Genomic DNA, 20,851 nt, shown 5'->3' on the forward strand with positions numbered 1-20,851 from the left:
CACTAAGATATCTGTAAACTGAGGGAGACTCAGATCTTGCAGGACTGTAACTTGTTTTTCCTTCCCTTAGCTTTAGGGCAGCCAGGAGTGCCTGAGGTATGTCACACATAACTACTCAGGAGGTGGGGTGTTGTAGAGGGTTCAGCTTACCTTTAGCTCCCTCATTAATAGGGTTTAATTCTTTACATACACCATCTTCTGTAATATTCATGATGTTATTTGTATGATTTCAAGATCATGTACCAGTCTGGAAAACTCCAGCACAAAGACAGTGCCCACTATCTTTTTACTTAATCTTGTGGTTTTAGAATTGTTAACCTGTAATGGTAACCAATTTTGTCACCTAGGATACAGTCGTTTTTTTTTTTTTTTTTTTTTTTTTTGGAAAGATTTTATTTATTTATTCATGAGAGACCCACAGAGAGAGAGGCAGAGACACAAGCAGAGGGAGAAGCAGGCTCCCTATGACCCCAGGACCCTGGGGTCACGCCCTAAGTGAAGGCAGACACTCAACCACTGAGCCACCCAGGTGTCCCTAGGATACAATTTTAAGTACTGTCCTTTTTGCCTTTAAAATTCCTAACAGAGGGACTTCTGGATGGCACAGGGGTTTAGTGTCTGCCTTTGGCTCGGGGTGTGATCCCAGAGTTCCAGGATCGAGTCCCACATTGGGGTCCCTGCGAGAAGCCTGCTTCTCCCTCTGCCTGTGTCTCTGCCTCTCTCAGTGTGTCTCTGATGAATAAATAAATAAAATATTTTTTTAATTTAACAAAAAATAAAATAAAATAAAATAAAATAAAATAAAATAAAATAAAATAAATAAAATAAAATAAAATAAAATAAAATAAAAATAAAATTCCTAACAGAATCCACTCATTTCCAGAGGTACTTAGGTCAGCACCTTTCTTCCCCCTTAACTCTGCCAATGGGGTTGTTTGTCATAAGTCAGATTGTTTGTCATATTCTGTATTCCATCTTGGGAATCTCTCAATTTTCTAATTTCTTTAATTATATATCTTAAGGTTGACTCTTTCTGCTATAAAATTCTGAGTTTTGAAAAATGAATAGCGTAATTTCTACACTATTACAATATCATATAGAACAGCTTCACCACCCTAAAGCATCCTCTGTATTTCATCTATTGATTTTACTTCCCCTCTTCCACCAAAAAACCCCTGGCAACACTGATCTTTCTACTGTCTCCATGGTTTTTCCTACAATCCCAAACAAATAGAATACCACAGGATATAGTCTTTTCAGGCAGGCTTCTTTCACTCAGCAAAAGGCACGTAAAATTCTTTATCTATGTCTCTGTATGGCTTGATAGTTCATTCCTTTTTTCACTGGTATTCCATTGTGTGAAAACAATGGAAACCAATTTGTTTGTATATTTACATATAAAAGCCATCTTGGTTGCTTTTGGCAATTATAAATAAAGCTACTATAAACATTCTTGAAGGGGTGCCTGGGTGGTTCAGCAGTTGAGCATGAACACAGGGCATGATCCTGGGATTGAGTCCCACATCGGGCTTCTTGCGTGGGGCCTGCTTCTCCTTCTGCTTGTGTGTGTGTCTCTCTCTCTTTCTGTGTCTCTCATGAATAAATAAATAAAATCTTTAAAAAAAACAAACATTCTTGTACAAGTTTTTTGTACACATAAGTTTTCAAATCAGTTGGGTAAATACCTCCGGGCATGACTGCTGGATGAGATATATGGTAAGATTATGTCTACTTTCGTAAGAAACTAACAAACCATAACCAAAAGTACCATTTTGCGTTACTCCCAGCACTGAATCAGAGTTCCTGTTGTTTCACATCAAACACTTGCCAAATTTTTGGTGTTGTCAGTGTTTTGGGCTTTAGCCATTCTGATAGGTTAATGGTGGCATCTCCTTGTTTCAGTTTGTGATTCCTTAATAACAAATTATATTGAACATCTTTTCATGTGATTAAATGCCATCTGTGTATCTTTTACAGTAGAATGTTTCTTCAGATTTTTTGCCCATGTTTTTTTATTCCTTGTTTTCTTATTGGTAAGTTTTAAGAGTTCGTCATATATTTTGGATACAAGTCTTTTGTAAGACAGGCAGCCTCTCATTACTCTTCAATTCAAATATGGCAATAAGAAACTGGACAACTACAATTTAAAAATTCACCATGCAAATTACTTAGGATACAGAGAAGAATATTTTTTTTTTCACAAGAAGCTTAAAGACATTAAAAGAATAAGAGATAAAATAAAAACAAGTCTCTAAGGGAGAATAAACAAGCACCACATACATGATGTAGCCAACTAGTGATACTGGCACTCATGGGATAACAAAAGGGCTAAAGGAATTTGAAAATGTAGCATCTTAGAAAGACAGAATTTTCCAGGCAGTAGAATAAAAAATAATTACTTTGAAGTGGCAGTGGTGGTAAAGAATAATGGTTGGGTGACCTACTTCAGAGCTGAGAAAGGAGAACAAAGAAGCCCACTTGTTGTAATCAAGAAAAATAAGGACTTACTACTTAAGAGGTTTTCTACTTTTCTCTGGAAATGGCAAATAAATGTGTCATTTGGAAGATAGAAACACAAATTAATCACAAAAATAATGATGTAATTAATTTAACTAAGTATAATGATACTGGTATATCTAAGAATAATACAGAAAAGTGATTAAGGCAAGATAGTAGAAGTTTCAAAGGATCTAACTCAAAGTAAGCTGGGTTCTCTCAGAGCACAGGCACTGCTCATTTTCCATCGGCAGGATGGTTCCAATTTCAGCTTCTGACTGGAAAGTACCTCTTTTCTCCCTCAAATTCCCCATCTATACTCTTATGCCTGAAATTCTTTTGTGGAGATAACTGACTTTTACTCTTCATTAGGCACTTGGAGTGAAATGCCAAAAACAATGGCTTTATCTCTCAGCCAGACAAAAAAAATTTACAGTAAGATGTGCACAACTGAGATCAGATCTTTTATCTGAGAAAAAAAAAAAAAAAACCACTTTGATAACGAGGAAGTGCTAGAGAGAAAGGGAGAGATTTGGAAATGATTCTTAGGTAGAAGAAAAGTCCCGTCCCTCACAGCTTGATCATGAACCAGTCTTGCCTGTTAACTTCTGTGGTTACTCCTTTGGGCTTCACTGTGGTGGCCGGTGTTTGAGGCCAGGAACATAGGACCAATTACGTCCCAACCTATCTAGTGTCTGAAGCAACACAATAGCATTTCGAAAAGCAAACGTACTTCACCCAGTCATCGCCTGCCCTGGGTAGAGCAAGAAGTTGGGCAGATAGAATACACAGGTGTGGCTTTGCATTATATTTTATACGCAGCGAACTTACAGGAAAGAGGTAATTCTGAAGGGATGATTCCTTCCTTTACGGTAATTCCCAGAATAGAGTTCTGGAAAATATTATTCATAGAGAAGCCATGGCAAATCTATTATTCAATAGGGGCACACCGCTGATATTCTTAAAAGTTCTTTCCTGGTGCTTTTGGCTATATCACCTTTTCCATATTCTATTACTATTAAGGTAGAAAATTTTGTTTTTATAGGAACATAGAAGAAAGAGATCTTCTCTGGAAATACACACACACATATATATATATGGTTAAAACAGTTTTGCTGCATAATTAAGATGGAAAAAATAACTATGAAAAATTGAGGAAAACCATGAAGAGTGCACCAGACAGGAAGAAAAAGTCTTTGTTCCCCAGGGTGCCTGGCCTGCTATAGAAACTTTCACTTTTGTGTGTTCCTCTGTTTTCCACTTTATAGCTTTCTGTTGTGTCAAAAAAAAAAAAAATCACAGAATTATTTTTTAAAACGAAGTTAACAGAAATGTGTACTTTTTTTCAATTTCAATTTTTTGAAGAAATGTGTATTGTTTACAATTTCTCGGAATTTCTCTGGCAGGGACTATCAACTTGATGCATGTGTATTTTATCTGCAAAGAGGCAGTAAAGATCTTTATTTGCATTCCCAGCCTCAAATATATTTAATGTAACCTTAGGTATGGCTATAGCCCAAACACATCTTGTGAGTTTTTGAGAATGGAGACTGTGGAGGTGATTTTGGTAATTACAATATGGTGATGGTTGCCATAGTGACCAACAGTGACACAGAAGGTCATGTCTCTGCTATTCTTAAAAGTCCCTGAGGAAATTCCCAGCCTCACAACACAGTTAGGTAAGGCTTTAGTGAGAATGAAAGGGCAGAGCACCAAGAGACGATATAGATACTGGCACAAATAGAATGAGAACGAGACTTGTTTTGCAGCCAGAAAGAAACAGGCTGCAAAGCTTCTAAACTAGAAAATCATGCATAAAGAGCAGGTATTGATCTACAAATGCAAACGTTATGCAATTTACAGATTACTGGGGCTTCCACCCCTCAGCCTGGCTATGAATATTTATTTCCATTCACCTGTTATTGAGGCATCTCATCTTCATTTTGGAAATTGCTGGAAAGGTTAATGACAAATTCAGGGATGTCCCTCATCAGCATAAATTGATTTGTGAGGTAGCTGCTGCTCCTTACAGTGTGTGCTTATGGATTTAAGGCCTCTAGTGGTCCCCCAGTAACAGATCCCTCAAGGGGCAAAGCACACAGTTTGTCAGCCTCCTCAAGGGCTCCGGTCCTCATCAGCTGGTCCACTGCTGAGCGGTGTGTTCAGTTTGGTTAGGCCAATACGTAGAAACAGAACGGACTCTCTCTCTCTCCAATTCTCCCTGTCCTGTGACACACAAATTCCTCTATTCCTAGGAGTTGAAAATAGCCCTTCTTATAGTCTCTATTGCAACTTAGGTGCTTAGATGTCTTTGTTAATTCATAGTGTTAAGAAAAAAATGTGAAATTTGGAGAGATCACGGCATAACGTTTTAGAGCCATTCTAGAATATTGTCTGACAAGCTCATGTAAGTTAAATCTCTCTCTCTACGTGATGTTGTTTATTGTTGTTATTGCTGTATTTTCTATTAAGATATAATTGACATAGAACATTATATGAGTTTCAGGTGTAAACATAATGATGGTGATTGCAAAGTATGTAACAGTGGGTGTAATTTTGTTTGATTTTCTATCTACTATAATTGCGTCCACCCTCTACAAAGTTAGATGTTAAGTTGTAGAAGATTCATAAATACAAATTGTTTTTGTCCATGAGTGATACAAATTATTTTTGCCCAATAAAAAAATAACATCGAGTGTTACAATTTATTACCCTGTGGGACGCTAATCATTTTTTTTTTTTTATTGGAGTTCAATTTGCCAACATAGAGCATAACACCCAGGGCTCATCCCATCAAGTGCCCCTCTCATTGCCGGTCACCCAGTCACCCCCTCCCCCTGCCCACCTCCCTTTCCACCATCCCTTGTTCATTTCCCAGACTTAAGAGTCTCTCATGTTCTGTCTCCCTCTCTGATAATTCCCACTCATGTTCTCTCCTTCCCCCTTTATTCCCTTTCACTATTTTTTTATATTCCCCAAATGAATGAGACCATATAATGTTTGTCCTTCTCTGATTGACTTATTTCACTCAGCATAATACCCTCCAGTTCCATCCACATCGAAGCAAATGGTAGGTATCTGTTGTTTCTACAGGCTGAGGAATATTCCATTGTATACATCTTTATCCATTCATCTTTCAATGGACACCGAGGCAACCTCCACAGTCTGGCTATTGTGGACATTGCTGCTAGAAACATCGGGGTGCAGGTGTCCCGGCGTTTCACTGCATCTGAATCTTTGGGGTAAATCCCCACCAGTGCAATTGCTGGGTCGTAGGGCAGGTCTATTTTTAACTCTTTGAGGAACCTCCACACAGTTTTCCAGAGTGGCTGCCCCAGGTCACATTCCCACCAACAGTGCAAAGGGTTCCCCTTTCTCCACATCCTCTCCAACATTTGTGGTTTCCTGCCTTGTTAATTTTCCCCATTCTCACTGGTGTGAGGTGGGATCTCATTGTGGTTTTGATTTATATTTCCTTGATGGCAAGTGATGCAGAGCATTTTCTCATCTGCTTGTTGACCATGTCTATGTCTTCCTCTGTGAGATTTCTCTTCATGTCTTTTGCCCATTTCGTGATTGGATCGTTTGTTTCTTTGCTGTTGAGTTTAATAAGTTCTTTATAGATCTTGGATACTAGCCCTTCATCTGATAAGTCATTTGCCAATATCTTCTCCCATTCTGTAGGTTGTCTTTGAGTTTTGTTGACTGTATCCTTTGCTGTGCAAAAGCTTCTTATCTGGATGAAGTCCCAATAGTTCATTTTTGCTTTTGTTTCTTTTGCCTTCATGGATGTATCTTGCAAGAAGTTACTGTGGCCAAGTTCAAAAAGGGTGTTGCCTGTGTTCTCCTCTAGGATTTTGATGGACTCTTGTCTCACATTTAGATCTTTCATCCATTTTGAGTTTATCTTTGTGTATGGTGCAAGAGAGTGGTCTAGTTTCATTCTTCTGCATGTGGATGTCCAATTTCCCCAGCACCATTTATTGAAGAGACTGTCTTTCTTCCAGTGGATAGTCTTTCCTGCATTGTCGAATATTAGTTGACCATAAAGTTGAGGGTCCACTTCTGGGTTCTCTATTCTGTTCCATTGATCTATGTGTCTGTTTTTGTGCCAGGACCACACTGTCTTGATGACCATAGCTTTGTAGTACAACCTGAAATCTGGCATTGTGATGCCCCCAGCTCTGGCTTTCTTTTTCAATATTCCCCTGGCTATTCGGGGTCTTTTCTGATTCCACACAAATCTTAAGATGATTTGTTCCAACTCTCTGAAGAAAGTCTATGGTATTTTGAAAGGGATTGCCTTAAATGTGTAAATTGCCCTGGGTAACATGGACATTTTCACAATATTAATTCTTCCAATCCATGAGCATGGAATATTTTTCCATCTCTTTGTGTCTTCCTCAATTTCTTTCAGAAGTGTTCTGTAGTTTTTAGGGTATAGATCCTTTACCTCTTTGGTTAGGTTTATTCCTCGGTATCTTATGCTTTTCGGTGCAATTGTAAATGGGATTGACTCCTTAATTTCTCTTTCTTCAGTCTCATTGTTAGTGTATAGAAATGCCACTGACTTCTGGGCATTGATTCTGTATCCTGCCACGCTGCCGAATTGCTGTATGAGTTCTAGCAATCGTGGGGTGGAGGCTTTTGGGTTTTCTATGTAGAGTATCATGTCATCGGCAAAGAGGGAGAGTTTGACTTCTTCTTTGCCAATTCAAATGCCTTTTATTTCTTTTTGTTGTCTGATTGCTGAGGCTAGGACTTCCAGTACTATGTTGAATAGCAGTGGTGAGAGTGGCCATCCCTGTCTTGTTCCTGATCTTAGGGGAAAGGCTCCCAGCGCTTCCCATTGAGAATGATATTTGCTGTGGGCTTTTTGTAGATGGCTTTTAAGATGCTGAGGAATGTTCCCTCTATCCCTACACTCTGAAGAGTTTTGATCAGGAATGGATGCTGTATTTTGTCAAATGCTTTCTCTGCATCTATTGAGAGGATCATATGGTTTTTGTTTTTTTCTCTTGCTGATATGATCAATCATGTTGATTGCTTTACGAGTGTTGAACCAGCCTTGCATCCCGGGGGTAAATCCCACTTGGTCATGGTGAATAATCTTCTTAATGTACTGTTGGATCCTATTGGCTAGTATCTTGTTGAGAATTTTTGCATCCATGTTTATCAGAGATATTGGTCTATAATTCTCCTTTTTGGTGGGCACTTTGTCTGGTTTTGGAATATTTACGCCCTGAATGTGGGAGCTGCCAAGTATATCAATCAATTAATATCCAAAGTAAAGACATACTTAGATAATAATACACTTATACTTGGTGATTTGACTGTAGAGCTTTCTACAATCATCAGATCTTCTAAGCACAACATCTCCAAAGAAACAAGAGCTTTAAATGATACACTGGACCAGATGGATTTCACAGATATCTACAGAACTTTACATCCAAACTCAACTGAATACACATTCTTCTCAAGTGCACATGGAACTTTCTCCAGAATAGACCACATACTGGGTCACAAATCAGGTCTTAACCAATACCAAAAGATTGGGATCATCCCCTGCATATTTTCAGAGCATAATGCTTTGAAATTGGACCTGAATCACAAGAAGAAGTTTGGAAGGATTTCAAACACGTGGAGGTTAAGGATCATCCTGCTAAAAGATGAAAGGGTCAACCAGAAAATTAGAGAAGAATTAAAAAGATTCATGGAAACTAATGAGAATGAAGATACAACCGTTCAAAATCTTTGGGATACAGCAAAAGCAGTCCTGAGGGGGAAATACATCCCAATACAAGCATCCATCCAAAAACTGGAAAGAACTCAAATACACAAGCTAACCTTGCACCTAAAGGAGCTGGAGAAAAAACAGCAAATAGATGCTACACCCAGCAGAAGAAGAGAGTTAATAAAGATTCGAGCAGAACTCAATGAAATAGAGCCCAGAAGTACTGTGGAACAGATCAAGAAAACCAGGAGTTGGTTCTTTGAAAGAATTAATAAGATAGATAAACCATTAGCCAGCCTTATTAAAAAGAAGAGAGAAAAGACTCAAATTAATAAAATCGTGAATGAGAAAGGAGAGATCACTACCAACACCAAGGAAATACAAATGATCTTAAAAACTTTTTATGAACAGCTTTATGCCAATAAATTAGGCAATCTGGAAGAAATGGACGCATTTCTGGAAAACCACAAACTACCAAAACTGGAACAGGAAGAAATAGAAAACCTGAGCAGGCCAATTACCAGGGAGGAAATTGAAGCAGGTCATCAAAAACCTCCCAAGACACAACAGTCCAGGGCCAGATGGCTTCCCAGGGGAATTCTATCAAACGTTTAAGGAAGAAACCATACCTATTCTACTAAAGCTGTTCGGAAAGATAGAAAGAGATGGAGTACTTCCAAACTCATTCTATGAGGCCAGCATCACCTTAATTCCAAAACCTCAGTTTCTGTCCTTGCCATCAGCTTGTCTTCTATGTCAGTCACTCATTCTTCCACCTCGTTAACCCTCGTCGTTAGGACTTCTGGTTTGGATTGCATCTCATTTAATTGATTTTTAATTTCTGCCTGATTAGATCTAAATTCTGCAGTCATTAAGTCTCTTGAATCCTTTATGCTTTTTTCTAGAGCTTTATAATTGTGTTTCTGAATTGGCTTTCTGACAGTGAATTATAATCCAAATTTTGTAACTCTGTGGGAGAGAGGACTGTTTCTGATTCTTTCTTTTGAGGTGAGTTTTTCCTTCTAGTCATTTTGCTCAGTGCAGAGTGGCCAAAAACAAGTTGTACTGGAAATAGGAGAAAAAGAGAGAAGAGAAAAAAGAAAAAAAAAAAAAAGAGAAAAAAAGGGGGAGAGCAAACAGAAAACAAAAAGCAAGGGGGGTATCCTCTGATTCTATATACTGTAAATCTCTGGGCCCCTCCCCCTTGGAGGCCTTTTGTTTCTTTATTTCTTCCCCCCCCCCCCCCCCATCTTCCTACCTTGATAGAAGCACGAACTCTTCTCACTGTAGCATTCCAGCTGTTCTCTCTTTAAATCTCAGGCCAAATTCGTAGGTTTTCAGGGTGATTTGAAGGTTATCTAGGTAATTTGGTGGGGACAGGTGACTTGGGGACCCTACTCTTCCTCCATCTTGCCCCTCCCCCACTAATCAGTTTTTATCTAGTTTTGCAATTTAGTCCCAACATTCTCTTTTCTTACTGGTTACACATCTCTCTCTTCTTTTCCTTTGAACCAGTGTTTATCATCCCTTTAGTTTTCTCAATAATGAGTAAAACAACTAATTTGGCACTTTCTCACCGTATGTGGAGCCACATTCTGTTATAACACAAACAGAATGGCTTATAATACTGATTCTCTTTCCTCTTACTACTTTTTAGGACTTTGTCTTTACTTTCTCCTCTCTGAAGCTAAATACTCTTCTTCTTCCCAGAAATCTTTTGATCCAGAGTTTAAGGCAGCTACATTTTATTCAAAAAGTCAAATACTAAAAAAAATAAAAAATAAATAAAAAATAAATAAAAAAAAGTCAAAGACTATGCAACTTCAAAGAAAAGATGTAAAGGGTAGGGATTGAACTGGAGGTCCTAGACTAACACTGGGGAGGAGACTTCCTTGAAGACATCAGGATTCCATCAATGTAAAAAGTATAACACAATTTAGAACCTTATACTCATGAAAAAATTAAAATATATTTGAATGACAAGTTACACATATGAAATTTTTGGTAAAACTAGTTAGTATGAAAAGTAGAGTTTATATTCCAAGTGATGTGGTGATATAATTTAAGAAAAGCCCACTACATGAGGAGGTACTGTGTCATAGGGACGAGTGAATCAGAAGTTCAAGAAGGAAACAATCATTTCTTAAGCGAATAAGAAGTGCTCTCAAGCAGGGATGAGACACTAAATCATCAGTTGTGCTATCTCTGAATTGTCCGTAAATTTTCAGAAGGAAAAAGAAACAGATTCCCTAATGTGGTTCTCAGGAAGGCTTGGATTTCTAAATCTCCTCTGAAGAAATAATGCAACCAACAGCAATATCAGATTTCCTGAGCTTATCATTTCACTTAACATTTGTAAATGAAGGCATTTCACTCCTTGTTTAAACATTATTAAAATAAATAAACATTATGAGGAGCCTTGTTTTCAAATATGAGGTCAACAAACCCACAGAATTTGCCTTGGCAGAGCTAGTATGGCCACACTATAAAGTGTGATGGTACAGGCTTACCCTGCCCTAGGTATAAATTTCCGTATCTGTCTTCTTTCTTCCCTCCTTCCCATAAATATATTTTGAGTGCTTAGATAAGGCTAGTCATTTGATCAGGGACTATGGATAAAATGGAAAGGAGGGGACACCCCAGGTGGCTCAGCAGTTTAGCACTGCCTTCAGCCCAGGGCATGGTCCTGGAGACCCGGGATCGAGTCCCACGTCGGGCTCCCTGCATGGAGCCTGCTTCTCCCTCTGCCTGTGTCTCTGCCCCCCCCCCCCCGCCATGTCTCTCATAAATAAATAAATAAAATATTTTTAAAAAATGGAAAGGAGGCAGACGCTGTCCTTTGCCCACTTTGGACTTTCAACCTAATGAGAAAGTCAAACAATAAGCTAGAAAGTGCACACAAAAAAAATTGCAACTGTAAAAGTATTAAGAGTGTACATCAACTTATTAGTACACATAGAAACAAAAGTTTATAAAATAATACTTATCTCTATTATGTGCAACCCACTCCAACATTTTCCTATTCTATTCTATTCTATCCTATTATATTCTATTCCCCTTTTTAAAAAATGCTAGTCATAACTTCCTAAATTTATTTCATAATCTACTACCAAGGGGGTGGAGAATTTGGCTTAGTCAGAAAAATCAGAGAAACCTTCCTTAAAGAAATGATGATTGAGCCAAGGTCAAAGGATGAGTAAGAGTTAATTAGGTGAAAAAAGGGAAGATAAAATCATCAGAAGATAGAGCATGTGCTAAACCTGGGGACAAAATGAAATAGATGTGTACTTGGGACTGAAGGAAGGCCAGTGTCGGACTGCAGTGCAGAGAGCAAGGAGGTATCTGGTGCCTGATGAGGTAGATAGACAGATGGCCAACACCAGGCAGGATTTTGCAGGCCATGTTAAGGATTGTTGCCTTTGAGAACTATGAGATGGCATTGAAGATTTAATCTTCAAAAAGATTATTGAGCTAATTGTGCAAACATAGGGGTAAGAATGGATGTGAGTGGAACACTTAGGGTAAGGGAAAACCATAGCTTGGATTTAAGTAGATGAAGTGGGCATGGATAGAAGTGTCTCCAGGGCATTAAAAATTAATTTCTGTTATAACACAAGCAGAATGGCTTATAATACTGATTCCCAAACACATGTCAATTTCTACATAATCAATTATCTGGGGAAACTGACAATATAGATTCTTGGGTTCTGCTGTCAAAGATTTTGATTCAATGAGCCTGTAGTGGCACTTTGATATGTGTATATATTTTAAAGTCCCATGGGGATTCTGATGTTCAAGTAAGATAAGGAGCTATTAAGAGGAGGCTTCTCTTCTTTATTCTACATTCACTTCCATAAGTGACTTAATCCAATTCTCTGATTGTAGATACCATCCATATGATAATCATTCCCAACTTTACACAATCCAAGCCAAACCTCTGGTTGAACTACACACTCCTACTTATATCCAGCTGTGTAATACTTTAAATTTTTATTGAATGAACTAATAGGAACTTCTAACACTAACATGACCCAAGTAAAACTTTAAATCTCAAACCATTCTTGAGTTTCCCTATCTCAATGATGGAAACTTCATGCTTCCACTCTGCTCGGGCTAATCGCAGAGCCATTCTTAATACATCATGCGTATCATGACTTGAATCTATTTATCATCAAGTCCTATTAGCTCTATCATTCAAAGACACCCCCAACTCAACAACTTCTAACCAGCTCTAAGGATTCTGTTATAAATTAAGGCATCATCATCTTGCACCTGAATTGTTTCTTTTTTTTTTTAAATGTAAATAGTGGGGATCCCTGGGTGGTGCAGCGGTTTAGCGCCTGCCTTTGGCCCAGGGAGCGATCCTGGAGACCCGGGATCGAATCCCACGTCGGGCTCCCAGTGCATGGAGCCTGCTTCTCCCTCTGCCTGTGTCTCTGCCTCTCTCTCTCTCTCTGTGACTATCATAAAAATAAATAAATAAATAAATAAAAATTAAAAAAAAATAAATGTAAATAGTACTTTAATGTATGGCAAATTGCTAGACCTAGCTCATAATAAGACAATGCAAATTAAAACTGTATTCAGATACCATTTCAAACATATCAGGTTGGTAAGACACATCCTCATCGGTGAAAACCTTATAGAGGTGGTGTTCAAATAATGTATTTTATAACTCAAAAGGCATTTATTTTGACTGTTAGAGATTACCAGCAAATATTTCCAGTTCCCAACCTTTATATAAAAACATTATATCTTGCATAATGATTTAGCATTGGTTGTCAAGTCTTTGATTTAAGCATGTTGCCAATCAATATTTTATTTTCATTTTACTTATAAGGATACTCGTGACTTGAATAGCTCTAAAGAATCTAATAATATAGGATATACAACTCATTTGTATAAATGTATTTCAAGTATATTATGCTCTCTCTCTCTGTATATATATATATATATATATATATATATATATATATATATATGAGTTCAATTTGCCAACATATAGCATAACACCCAGTGCTACACCTGAATTGTTGTAAAAGCTTTTGCACTGATCTCTTTTCATCTTTTTAAAATTCCCTGTGTTCTATTTTTCACAAAGTGCATGGTATACTTTTAAAAAGTGAGAGAGATTATTTTACTCTTCTGTTCAAAATCTACCAAATGGCTTTTTCATTTACCCAGGGGAAATCCAAAATTCTCATCATACCCTTCAAATCACAAATCCTCCAATCTTACCGCCTCTAACTACTTATTAATAATGCTCAGATAAACTTGTTTTTAAATATACAAAGTAAACTCCTACCTAGGGATCCTGGCACCAACTGTTCTCTCTGCCTGGAATACTTTTTATCCACAGGCCTTTAAAGTTTGTCCACTTATTTCAGGCTTTTGCTCAAATATCATTGCATTAGAGTCTTTCTTAGAACACTCTATATATCCATATATACATGCACACGTCTTTTTCTCTTTATTCATCATTTGTCACCCCCAATAGAATGCTTGTTCCTTGAGAGAGAAACATTAATTGGTTTATTTCTATATCTTCACTTCTGGGAGCATTGCCTGGTACTTAATAGAAACTCAATAAATAGTTGATGCATGAATACATGTCATAGACAAAAGTTGGTGAGACTGATAGGAAGAAATGGTTGGGGATGGGTGGTAAGAGCCTGGAAAGTGTAAGATGGTATCTTTGACACATCTGCCCTGTTGTTGAAAAAAATCAAATCTCCCCCCCCCCCCCCACCTCAGCAGGTAAAGTTGTGCATATGCAAGGTGGAGGTAGAGGTATCAATTTGCTGAATATGCTCTGCTGTCACAAGGCCTGATTCGGAACTCCAGTTCCACCACATTCCCATGTGACTTTAACCAAGCCACTCAACCTCTCTAAACTTCTATATGCTTATCTAAAAATGGGCTAAAAGGGTTTGTTGTTGACAGGATTAAACAAAGGTAATTCATAAAATGTACTTGGCACAAAGTAGTTGTCATCAAATATTAGCTGTTGTTAATTATTACATGACAGAGTGGGGCTGGCTACTGGTGAAATAATGAAAGAAAGAGAAAAGAAAAGGATCAGGAAAGCCAAGACATTGGGCTTACTCTGCAGCAAATATTTAGATAAATAAGGCCTTTCTCACCTGTTAAAATACTTGTTTAGAGTAAGAGGTAAATGACACGGCAATAGTCACAGTCTTTCTAGTGTTGACCTAGTTAGACCTCTAAGTTCATAAATAGAGGTAAGGCAAATTAGATCAACTGCCAGATGAAAGGAGGAAGATAGTTGAGAAAAAAAAAAAACAACACTATAATCCTCCGCTTGATTCAGCAGAGGATTTAGTGAGTCATGTTGCACCATATCCTGTTATTTTTTTCAGCCATCAACCAGTATCGTGTGTCCTAGGAGTATAAAGATAGTTAAGACTAATTAACTCGACGTCAGCAACCATTGCCAGAGGCCACTAACTCCGGCTTTAATGAGCACGGCCATCAAATGATGAAGAACAGTACAAGTGTGAGATTTCTTCTTAATCCCTACATTTGGAGAAATGAGAGATGAATTATTTATTTATTTCACAGAGAGAGACAGAGAGAGAGAGACAGAGAGAGAAAACACACAAGTAGGTAGAGCAGCAGGCAGAGGGAGAGGGAGAAGCAGGCTCCCCACTGAGCAGGGAGCCCCATGCTGAGCTCGATCCCAGGACCCTGGGATCATGACCTGAGCTGAAGGCAGAACTTTAACTGACTGAGCCCATCCAGGCACCCCTCAATATTCACACCTTTAATGTACTGGTAAATCCAAATATTAGCTTATATCCAATCATACCATTTGAAATTTCGTATGCTTGAATCAATTTGCAGCCAATTCACAATTTTAGTATTTACAAAATATTAAATGCTAAGATTTGTATCACAAGTATCGATATGATTAAGGCAATCAGGCTGGCAAAACCTCTCTCAGAGATGACTGAGATCAGAAACGGAAATGCACGGTTGGGCATTAATATTGTTTTTATTGGGCATCTCCTATTTGGCACTCCAACATCTCACACTGCTAAATCAACAGACAGCTCATTCTTACATCTGTCATTAAGTATCTGGGGTTTTCCGTAAGCCCCAATATTTGATGAGTTGACCAGTGACAAATAAATCTTTAAGTCAAACACTGAAGCAAAATAGTCTCTTTGTTGAACATGAAACAATTGTTTTAGTGTAAAATTTGATGTTTAAATCACATCTGCTGTGGCCCTCTGGGGAAAGGTATTTGCTCTGAAGATAGATGTTAAATAGGTTTTAGAAAGGCTCCCCCTAAGGGTGTCCACCCATACAGATAGAAGACTAATACAAGTCCCTAATACAGACTCTCTGATATATCTAAAACCATGGTTGTAGTCACAGGACTACATCTTTCTGGTAGGTAGCTAAATAATCCCAGGGAAATATAGCTGAAATAATCAGCTAAAAGAGGAAGAGAGAGATGAAGATCTGTTGGCAAGGTTCTCCTCTGGTGGTTGTTCAGTGACCAAAGATTATGAATATCTCTGAACTATGACCTTACTATTAGAGGCTAGTGAGTGGATATTTTGAATATGGAAAAGAGAGAAAAAGAAAGGGAAGGGAAAGGAAATGAATGGAAAAGAAGCGATATGTATGTTAAATCCACCAAAGGACAAGAGAAAACAGAAATCTCTTATGTGCTGATGCTGAAAAAGCTATTTCTGAAGACAGTGGAGAGAGAACTAATGGAGCAGTTCTGAAAGATTAAGTTCACCTAGAAAACATGAGAAAAGATGCTAGCTGAAGCAAATAAGTATTCTGTGTAGACATAGGTGAACTGAGAATGCTGAGACCACTCATCACCCTGATTTTTGGTGGCAGTAACTAGAATTTGGGAGAAGCAAGATAGGGAAGTGCTATTCAAGGCTTAAAATGGGGACAAAAGGAGAAGATTACAAAGACATTCCTGGGATCTTAGCTCATACTTTGGCTATAGGCACCAATGTGGTCATGATAGCATGTTGAAATCATGCCTTCCACATTAAAAACTTTGGGGTTTGTGGCTAGCCAGGGTTCCTTCCCTAAGTAGAGTTTACATGTCTTCAGTCCTTGAAAGACCAAGGTATCTCTGCTACCACCACGAGGCAACTTAATTACCCACCAGAGGAACACTGCTTGGAACTAAGAAAATGGCCTCCTAGGAGAAGAGAAGGGCCATAGGGATAGAAATAGTATAGAGATTTAGTCTCATAATGGCAACCTAGACTCTGAAGTACTTAAGTCTATTCTCTGATAAATTTCTATCGATTAGAGAATAAACTGAGGGTAGAAGAAGGAAAAATTTCTAAGACCTTTTTCTGATTACTATCTGCCCTTCCTATCACTTAATGATACAAGACAATAGCCTTGCTCCTCATACATTTGGTAATCAATAATGTCTGTGAAATAAATGCATTAATAAATTAATTAACAAAAATGGGTCTTTGTTGTTTGATCTGGTGCTTTTCCAATCTAAGGTACATTATGGAGAGATTGAAATTCTTTGATTAAATTGTGAAATTATAGTTCTCACTTCAGCAGCACATATACTAAACTTGGAACAATGCAGAGAAGATTAGCATGGCCCTTGTGCAAGATGACCTGAAATTCATGAAGTGTTCCATATTTTTTAAAGGAGATTAAGAGTACACCTACCCAGATAAACACTAAGAAATGTATAGAATTGTTAAATCGTTATATTGTATACCTGAAATTAATATAATTAGTATAACTAACTGTACGTTAATCATACTTCAACTTTAAAATTGTGATATCATAACAATATAGGAATGGATCGTATGAATGCTGTGTCACATGGGAATCCAACATGAACTATAGTAATAGTGACATTGATTGGACTATTTTTATCCTTTCTAAGGTCCTGGTACTCATAAGAGTAGTCTAGTAAGAATTAGTCACCTCACCTGCTAGAAGCTAGAGGTTGAAAGAAAATTATTGACAATTTCTTTTTCTCTTGATAATCTTTTTTAGAAGACCCACCCCCCCAAATTGAGTCCAAGTAACTTTTTTTTTTTTTTGAGTCCAAGTAACTTTTAATTGATAAAAGGTAAATGACCTGTGGATAGTAGAATATATCAAAGGGGAATTCATGGCTAGGGTTACCATACTTTCTCTACATTAAATGAATGTTGGCTATTCACAGAGCAAATGACATCAAAATGTTAAATGACAATAAAAATGTTCGAATAAGCATTGAATAATTGCTTGATTAGTGGTAAATGGCCTAAAGACATCTGTTATAGAGCTGTAGGCTAACAGTTGGCCAGAGCGTTATTATAGGATTCCACAATCCAAATGCCTCACCAATGGCAACCCCGGTGGCCCAGCAGTTTAGCGCTGCCTTCAGCCCAGGGCATAATCCTGGAGACCTGGGATCGAGTCCCACGTTGGGCTCCCTGCATGGAGCCTGCTTCTCCCCCTGCCTGTGTCTCTGCCTCTCTTTGCGTCTCTCATGAATAGATAAATAAAATCTTAAAAAAAAAATGCCTCACCAATTGAAAAATAATTCTGAGAAAAAGCACATGAATATCTGTTGAGTATAATACTTTTGTCCTAAGACTGGCCAAAAAGCTATCCCCCATGCTAAACAAGATGAATTTTTTTGACTTGCTACAGAACTAGTATTTATAATTAAGATGCTATTAGTGGGTGCCAGCAGAGGATGAAAAATAGAGAAAATCCTTCTTTGTCTCCTTGGTGAGATTTCTCATGGATTTAGATAGATGTCTCAGGAGTTGTTATCAGGAGCCCTGGTAGGTTTCAGCATTAACTGAAGAAAGTATCTGTGGTGAGACCCATCTGGAGGAGGTGGGGTACTTCCAGCAATGAACAGTGGCCGTGATAGTGGATACACCTTGTTTCAGCTGCAACAGTTCTCATGAAAGCATCCGCTGCCCAGCATTGCAAGCGTGTGTAAGTAATGCAAACTGTGGTGTCCATGACCATCGGGGGAAGCTCGGTTTGTCTGCACCAGCCTGGTTCTGCTATTGGTTTTAAACATTTTTCTTGATGTGTATCTTTTGAGTCTGGTTGTTTGACCTTGCTGGAAATTGTGTGAACCTCTCAGCGTCTTTCTAATGCATGTCTTTTTTGCTCAAATTGTTATTCGTTATTTGTTACTAGTGACATCATTGCCTTTAGAAAAATATTAGAATCACATGAGAGTCTGAATGAAGTCTCTCTGAATAGATCTCTGAAAAGGACCAGTTTTTTTTAAGTTTTTATATACAATGTGAAGCAGATTTTACTCCAGGAGGGGGTGAAGAGCAACAAGAAGTGATAGCTGACAGCACCGTCTAGCCTCACCCCACCAAATATGGCATAAAGACATTCTCTGGGAAGCAGTGTGGCAAAGTGAAAGACCATCAGACTTGAAATCAGAAGCGACTATTTACAGGATATTTAACAAGATTATTATGCTCTCTGGAACTATGTTGTTCTTATATGTACACCAATAATAATAGCATAATACCATTTGTTTTGCAGGCCTGTTACAGGAATGATAGAAAATTGATATAAAGTACAAGCCAAATCCTGGAGATAAGAAGAGATCAGAAATGCAGAAAAAAGTAAATGACTTGAACATGAGGACAAGTACTCTCAGATAGGAGACCGCTAGATATTGGAGTCCCCAAGCCACTTTTCTAGACCATGACTTCTTTCTAGCTGTCTCACTAGAAGATTCCACAAGTAATTCTTCATGCCGGTGTCACTCACACAACAATTCCAGCACAGGAATTTGACTTTCACACTCATATACAACTTCCTCCTCCTTGGTAATTCCACTTGGATATGTCACAGGCATTTTAAACTTTTTATATCTTAAAGAGAATTCTTAATCACGCAACCATCTAAACATGTTCCTTCTCCAGCTTTTTGCCTCTCAGTAAATAGTATCACCATACACTCTATTGTTTCCATCAAACAACCAGGAGCAATTGTTAAATTTTCTTTGCCTGCGTCCATGCTGATGGAGAGAAGGTTGCATCTATACAATGTATTCATAATCTCCCTACATCTCTACATCTCCATTTGATATCCTCCTCATCCATGTCATATCTCTCATCTAGACAAAGGGTTGGCAAGCTTCTTCTGTAAAGGACTAGATAGTAAATATTTTTGCTTTGTAGAATGTATGGTCCCTGTCAAAATTATTCAATACTGTCATCGTAGCATAAAAACAGTCATAGGCCATTTGCCTGCAAATTACTGTTGACTGTGTTTCAATACAACTTCAGTTACAAAAACATGTGGCAGGCCCATGATTGATAGTTTGACCACTCTTCACCTAAACGGTTAGAATTGCCTTCTAACTTGTGTTTCTGTGTCCACAAGTTTACATTACTGTTTCATGCAGAACTTACGTGTTTTTCAAAACATAAAACAACTCAGATCTTGCCTAAAGTCTTTGAAAGGCATTTCCCTGCAAATAAAATAAGAAATGGATTCTGTTCCTTGGCCTAGAAATTTTTGTAGGATTAGACCTGTTTATCTTTCTGACCTCACTCACACTACACTTCCTCTTTCTAACCAAGTTCTAGCCATCACCAGCTTTCTTTTAGTTATTAACCACACACTCTTCAGCAACTCTCAGTTTGTTCTCTATAGTCAAGAGCCTCTTATGGTTTACCTCTCTCTCTGATGGAGGGGCGCTCGGTGGGGGGGTGGGGATGATGTAATTGGTGATGGACATTAAGGAGGGCACTGAGGGACGCCTGGGTGGCTCAGCGGTTGGGCACCTTGCTTCAGCTCAGGTTGTGATCATTGGCTCCTGAGATAGAGTCCTGCATCAGGCTCCCTGTGAGGAGCCTGCTTCTCCCTCTTCCTGTGTCTCTGTCTCTCTCTCTTTCAGTCTGTGTCTCTCATGAATAAATAAATAAATCTTAAAAAAAAAAAAAAAAGAAGGGCACTTTGTGTAATGGGCACTGGGTGTCATATGCAACTGATGAATCACTAAATTCTATCCCTGAAACTAATAATATGCTATATGTTAACTAACTTGAATTTAAATAAAATTTAAAAACAAAAAAAATTTAAAACAGATTTATGATGGGCCAAAAAAAAGGGGAAAAAAGCTCACACAAGCTCTTTCCTACCTCTACCTCTCCCCTTACTGTTCTTTTCACTTGATGCTCTCTTCACTAGGCAGTTTGCAGGGCTCTGTCATGTGTATGCTTCTGATGTCAGCGTAAAATGTCATCTCTTCAATGACCGTCATTCTAATGTAAACACTCCCAGCTCATGTTACTTTTTACCAAGCTATGAAATTATTCTGCCTCCTTCATGGCATATATAGCATATTGCAATCTCTATCTTGTTTCCTTGACTGTTTTGGCTTTTATCTTTCACTAGATTATAAGTTGGCCACCTTGTTCATCATTGTATATTTAGCTCCTAGCTCAATGGAAATTTTCAATGAATAGAAATTGAGTATAAGAACAAGTGAATTAGATGCTCAACATCATTCATCATCAGGGAAATACAAATCAAAACTACAATGAAATATCACCTCACACTTGTCAGAATGGCTAAAATCAACAACAGAAGAATGAATGAATTGGA

The 20,851-nt window shown here is 38.1% G+C and overlaps 1 non-coding gene across 1 annotated transcript; it reads left to right on the forward strand.

Moving 5' to 3' along the window:
- Positions 1-16,794: 16,794 nt before the first annotated feature.
- LOC119865521 lies at positions 16,795-16,899 on the forward strand. The gene has a single exon (XR_005369123.1). It is a non-coding gene; the product is annotated as a U6 spliceosomal RNA (small nuclear RNA).
- The last annotated feature ends 3,952 nt before the right edge of the window (positions 16,900-20,851 follow it).

Source organism: Canis lupus, chromosome 13 (genome assembly GCF_011100685.1).
Source record: "Canis lupus familiaris isolate Mischka breed German Shepherd chromosome 13, alternate assembly UU_Cfam_GSD_1.0, whole genome shotgun sequence".
Taxonomy (NCBI): domain Eukaryota; kingdom Metazoa; phylum Chordata; class Mammalia; order Carnivora; family Canidae; genus Canis; species Canis lupus.